Source organism: Procambarus clarkii, unplaced genomic scaffold (genome assembly GCF_040958095.1).
Source record: "Procambarus clarkii isolate CNS0578487 unplaced genomic scaffold, FALCON_Pclarkii_2.0 HiC_scaffold_1017, whole genome shotgun sequence".
Classification (NCBI taxonomy): Eukaryota; Metazoa; Arthropoda; class Malacostraca; order Decapoda; family Cambaridae; genus Procambarus; species Procambarus clarkii.
In genome coordinates, this window is record NW_027190049.1 from 49,608 (window position 1) to 55,607 (window position 6,000).

General features: G+C 43.0%; 2 non-coding genes across 2 annotated transcripts; both read left to right on the forward strand.

Annotated features, from left to right (window-relative positions):
• Window positions 1–980: 980 nt before the first annotated feature.
• LOC138361950 (U2 spliceosomal RNA) lies at window positions 981–1,173 on the forward strand. The gene has a single exon (XR_011227307.1). It is a non-coding gene; the product is annotated as a U2 spliceosomal RNA (small nuclear RNA).
• A 2,531-nt stretch (window positions 1,174–3,704) lies between these two features.
• On the forward strand, window positions 3,705–3,897 carry LOC138361951 (U2 spliceosomal RNA). Its single transcript, XR_011227308.1, has one exon. It is a non-coding gene; the product is annotated as a U2 spliceosomal RNA (small nuclear RNA).
• Window positions 3,898–6,000: the final 2,103 nt, after the last annotated feature.

Consider the following 6,000-nt stretch of genomic DNA (forward strand, 5'->3'; position numbering starts at 1 on the left):
CTTAACTTTGTTGTTCATTCAACAACAGAGTCGTTTTCCAGGGAATCCCGTTATGTTAGATGATGCATCGCCTCGCCTCGCATGGCATCGAATCGCATGTGCATGCATGCATCGCATCGCATTGAACTGCATGGTATTGAATCACAAGGCATTGAATGGCATGGCATGGCATCACGTCAGTCTCTCGTCTCGTCTCTCGTCTCTCGTCTCTCGTCTCTCGTCTCTAGTCTCTCGTCTCTCGTCTCTCGTCTCTCGTCTCTCGTCTCTCGTCTCTCGTCTCTCGTCTCGTCTCTCGTCTCTCGTCTCTCGTCTCTCGTCTCTCGTCTCTCGCCTCTCGCCTCTCGTCTCCCTCTCGCCTCTCGCCTCTGCCTCTAGCCTCTAGCCTCTCGCCTCCCAGCCCTGCCTCGCTTCGCCTCGTCTCCGGTTTGTGAAAACGATGTATCAAGCAAAGTGTTAGATGTGAAAAAGTCGTGATATATATACAAAAATGGAATAGTTGGCGCGTAATAGTGCTGTTCGTTTTCTGTTATGGTATCAGAGAGAGAACGTCTCCTATTTATATTTTTTGACGAGCGTTGGCGTAACAGGCCCCTTGCACTTTTAATTCGTTATTGTACTTTTCAAAAGCTGTAGCTACCTTAAGACACATGACAAATGGAGGTTTATGTATTAGAGTTAAGCGCTATACTCCCTGGCCAGGAGCGAATTCGTGAAACGCCACGCGAGTCTGTTTACCACTTTGCCGCCAGTTACATATTCACTACTCATGAATGAAACCATGTAATATCATGAATTTGCATATATATATAAATTCATTGATCAGGTAAGAAATGGTTAAAGCCTTTACTGCATGGCGTTTATATGTATGCTTGAATTCGAATAGTACTCAACGATAATCACATGCCCTTTTGCAATTGAAACTCGCTACGTGGTTTCTAGCCGCAATTGTTGCCTGGTGTTGCAGAGCAACCATGCATCCTATCGCTTCTCGGCCTTTTGGCTAAGATCAAAGTGTAGTATCTGTTCTTATCAGCTTAATATCTGATACGATCCCCATGTGGGATCCTCGATATTAAACTGATTTTTGCAACATGGCGAAGTGCTAGGAGCTTGCTCCACCTTTGCCGCGGATCGGCCCGGTATTGCAGTACCTCTGGGATCGGTCCACTCCCTTCGGGGAGACCAAAAACAACCCTATCAACTAGTCAAAATCAAGTAGGAGACGATTATGTTAATTGGTTATGTACATTAATGAATCGTGTTAATTTGAATTGCAGTAATTACTTCACACCAGCCAACATCGTATGAGGAAAAAGCCTTGGAACGAGCAGCAGAAGTGAGTCAGTCGAGTCCGGGTTTGATGGGTCGAAGCTGAACAACTGCAACGAGTTAGAGGGAAGGAAGGAAGGAAGGAAGGAAGGAAGGAAGGAAGGAAGGAGAAAGAAGGAGAGTGAGGTGAGTAATATCATTTAATAACTTTAGATTAAAGATTATGTGCGAGCAAAGAAATACGATGGTTGGTGTGGAAGGAAAGAAGTTGATTTTATGAATGGGGGGGGGGTTGCCAGTTAGTGCAATATTAATTGATTTTGTTTGTTTTCTGAGATAGGTTATATAGGGTGAAGTTTTTCTCTATTTATATAAGTGTGGAAACTGGTTTAGATAGCTTAGTGGTTTGTTATGAAAAGGCTGGTAGAGATGGGTTGAATAGTGTTAGACTTGTGTCTGCATTTAGTGGAGAACTGGATTTGGTATTTAAATGGCATCTAATATGACGTAGTCATTGTGCAAATAAACTCTAAATCAACGGGTTTACTATGATCGAGAACCTAACTATAATAGTTACCCATTGTTGGCATGCTCTTCTTTTTTTTACAGAATTACTCACTCTCCCTTGTGAGGGAGGGAGGGAGGGAGGGAGGGAGGAGTGTGTGTGTATATCACTCGGAATTCCTTAGTCGGCTCTGACGGCGAAATTATATTCATACATACATCAAGATTAGACGTTTATCTATTTAATTTACCATTGCTGGAATGTACCAATGCGTAATAAAGACGAAATTCGACTTGAGATGGAGGGAGGTGTTGCTTTGGTGTGGTTTTACACGGCAACTCAACGATCGTTTGCCACTTCCACGCTTGCCAGCCGGCCAGCCACTAGCCTCAAAGTGAATTCCAGTGTCTTGATTAGCTTTACAATCCATCATTTACCTCAATACACACTAACAATGTGTATTTATATACTTCAATCGAGCATTCGATGCACACATTCACCTGTAATATATACGTCAATGAAACCCAGAACCCACCCAAGTTCAAGCGCACCTGCACTCTCACCCCTCTCCATTTGAATGCTAGTTTCCTATTTAGATTTCAAATGCTTCATTCACCCCTCTAAACACCACCGACGTATATTTACATTCTTTATTTAGGCAATGTATGCAGGCACACATTCATTCACGTAAAATAACGAATAAAATTGATATAGAATCTACTATAATTTGCAAAGCGACCAACCACCAAATGTCATTGTGAAAGCTAGTTTCGTAATTAGCTTTGCAATACTTCATTTACCTCCCTAAACACCAACAATGACCGAGTATTTGTATACTCGGTAAAAGCGATGGATGGATTCCTTACACATTCACATATATTAAGCAATGAATTTGCTATAGTACCTACAGTACTCAGACTTCTCGAATTACTTACATCTTCTTATATCTTAACTTTGTTGTTCATTCAACAACAGAGTCGTTTTCCAGGGAATCCCGTTATGTTAGATGATGCATCGCCTCGCCTCGCATGGCATCGAATCGCATGTCATTGCATCATGCATCGCATCGCATTGAACTGCATGGTATTGAATCACAAGGCATTGAATGGCATGGCATGGCATCACGTCACGTCTCGTCTCTCGTCTCTCGTCTCTCGTCTCTCGTCTCTAGTCTCTAGTCTCTAGTCTCTCGTCTCTCGTCTCTCGTCTCTCGTCTCTCGTCTCTCGTCTCTCGTCTCTCGTCTCTCGTCTCTCGTCTCTCGTCTCTCGTCTCTCGTCTCTCGCCTCTCGCCTCTCGCCTCTCGCCTCTCGCCTCTCGCCTCTAGCCTCTAGCCTCTCGCCACCCAGCCCTGCCTCGCTTCGCCTCGTCTCCGGTTTGTGAAAACGATGTATCAAGCAAAGTGTTAGATGTGAAAAAGTCGTGATATATATACAAAAATGGAATAGTTGGCGCGTAATAGTGCTGTTCGTTTTCTGTTATGGTATCAGAGAGAGAACGTCTCCTATTTATATTTTTTGACGAGCGTTGGCGTAACAGGCCCCTTGCACTTTTAATTCGTTATTGTACTTTTCAAAAGCTGTAGCTACCTTAAGACACATGACAAATGGAGGTTTATGTATTAGAGTTAAGCGCTATACTCCCTGGCCAGGAGCGAATTCGTGAAACGCCACGCGAGTCTGTTTACCACTTTGCCGCCAGTTACATATTCACTACTCATGAATGAAACCATGTAATATCATGAATTTGCATATATATATAAATTCATTGATCAGGTAAGAAATGGTTAAAGCCTTTACTGCATGGCGTTTATATGTATGCTTGAATTCGAATAGTACTCAACGATAATCACATGCCCTTTTGCAATTGAAACTCGCTACGTGGTTTCTAGCCGCAATTGTTGCCTGGTGTTGCAGAGCAACCATGCATCCTATCGCTTCTCGGCCTTTTGGCTAAGATCAAAGTGTAGTATCTGTTCTTATCAGCTTAATATCTGATACGATCCCCATGTGGGATCCTCGATATTAAACTGATTTTTGCAACATGGCGAAGTGCTAGGAGCTTGCTCCACCTTTGCCGCGGATCGGCCCGGTATTGCAGTACCTCTGGGATCGGTCCACTCCCTTCGGGGAGACCAAAAACAACCCTATCAACTAGTCAAAATCAAGTAGGAGACGATTATGTTAATTGGTTATGTACATTAATGAATCGTGTTAATTTGAATTGCAGTAATTACTTCACACCAGCCAACATCGTATGAGGAAAAAGCCTTGGAACGAGCAGCAGAAGTGAGTCAGTCGAGTCCGGGTTTGATGGGTCGAAGCTGAACAACTGCAACGAGTTAGAGGGAAGGAAGGAAGGAAGGAAGGAAGGAAGGAAGGAAGGAAGGAGAAAGAAGGAGAGTGAGGTGAGTAATATCATTTAATAACTTTAGATTAAAGATTATGTGCGAGCAAAGAAATACGATGGTTGGTGTGGAAGGAAAGAAGTTGATTTTATGAATGGGGGGGGGGTTGCCAGTTAGTGCAATATTAATTGATTTTGTTTGTTTTCTGAGATAGGTTATATAGGGTGAAGTTTTTCTCTATTTATATAAGTGTGGAAACTGGTTTAGATAGCTTAGTGGTTTGTTATGAAAAGGCTGGTAGAGATGGGTTGAATAGTGTTAGACTTGTGTCTGCATTTAGTGGAGAACTGGATTTGGTATTTAAATGGCATCTAATATGACGTAGTCATTGTGCAAATAAACTCTAAATCAACGGGTTTACTATGATCGAGAACCTAACTATAATAGTTACCCATTGTTGGCATGCTCTTCTTTTTTTTACAGAATTACTCACTCTCCCTTGTGAGGGAGGGGGAGGGAGGGAGGGAGGAGTGTGTGTGTATATCACTCGGAATTCCTTAGTCGGCTCTGACGGCGAAATTATATTCATACATACATCAAGATTAGACGTTTATCTATTTAATTTACCATTGCTGGAATGTACCAATGCGTAATAAAGACGAAATTCGACTTGAGATGGAGGGAGGTGTTGCTTTGGTGTGGTTTTACACGGCAACTCAACGATCGTTTGCCACTTCCACGCTTGCCAGCCGGCCAGCCACTAGCCTCAAAGTGAATTCCAGTGTCTTGATTAGCTTTACAATCCATCATTTACCTCAATACACACTAACAATGTGTATTTATATACTTCAATCGAGCATTCGATGCACACATTCACCTGTAATATATACGTCAATGAAACCCAGAACCCACCCAAGTTCAAGCGCACCTGCACTCTCACCCCTCTCCATTTGAATGCTAGTTTCCTATTTAGATTTCAAATGCTTCATTCACCCCTCTAAACACCACCGACGTATATTTACATTCTTTATTTAGGCAATGTATGCAGGCACACATTTCACGTAAAATAACGAATAAAATTGATATAGAATCTACTATAATTTGCAAAGCGACCAACCACCAAATGTCATTGTGAAAGCTAGTTTCGTAATTAGCTTTGCAATACTTCATTTACCTCCCTAAACACCAACAATGACCGAGTATTTGTATACTCGGTAAAAGCGATGGATGGATTCCTTACACATTCACATATATTAAGCAATGAATTTGCTATAGTACCTACAGTACTCAGACTTCTCGAATTACTTACATCTTCTTATATCTTAACTTTGTTGTTCATTCAACAACAGAGTCGTTTTCCAGGGAATCCGTTATGTTAGATGATGCATCGCCTCGCCTCGCATGGCATCGAATCGCATGTCATGCATGCATCGCATCGCATCGCATTGAACTGCATGGTATTGAATCACAAGGCATTGAATGGCATGGCATGGCATGGCATCACGTCACGTCTCTCGTCTCTCGTCTCTCGTCTCTCGTCTCTAGTCTCTAGTCTCTAGTCTCTCGTCTCTCGTCTCTCGTCTCTCGTCTCTCGTCTCTCGTCTCTCGTCTCTCGTCTCTCGTCTCTCGTCTCTCGTCTCTCGTCTCTCGTCTCTCGTCTCTCGCCTCTCGCCTCTCGCCTCTCGCCTCTCGCCTCTCGCCTCTAGCCTCTAGCCTCTCGCCTCTCGCCACCCAGCCCTGCCTCGCTTCGCCTCGTCTCCGGTTTGTGAAAACGATGTATCAAGCAAAGTGTTAGATGTGAAAAAGTCGTGATATATATACAAAAATGGAATAGTTGGCGCGTAATAGTGCTGTTCGTTTTCTGTTATGGTATCAGAGAGA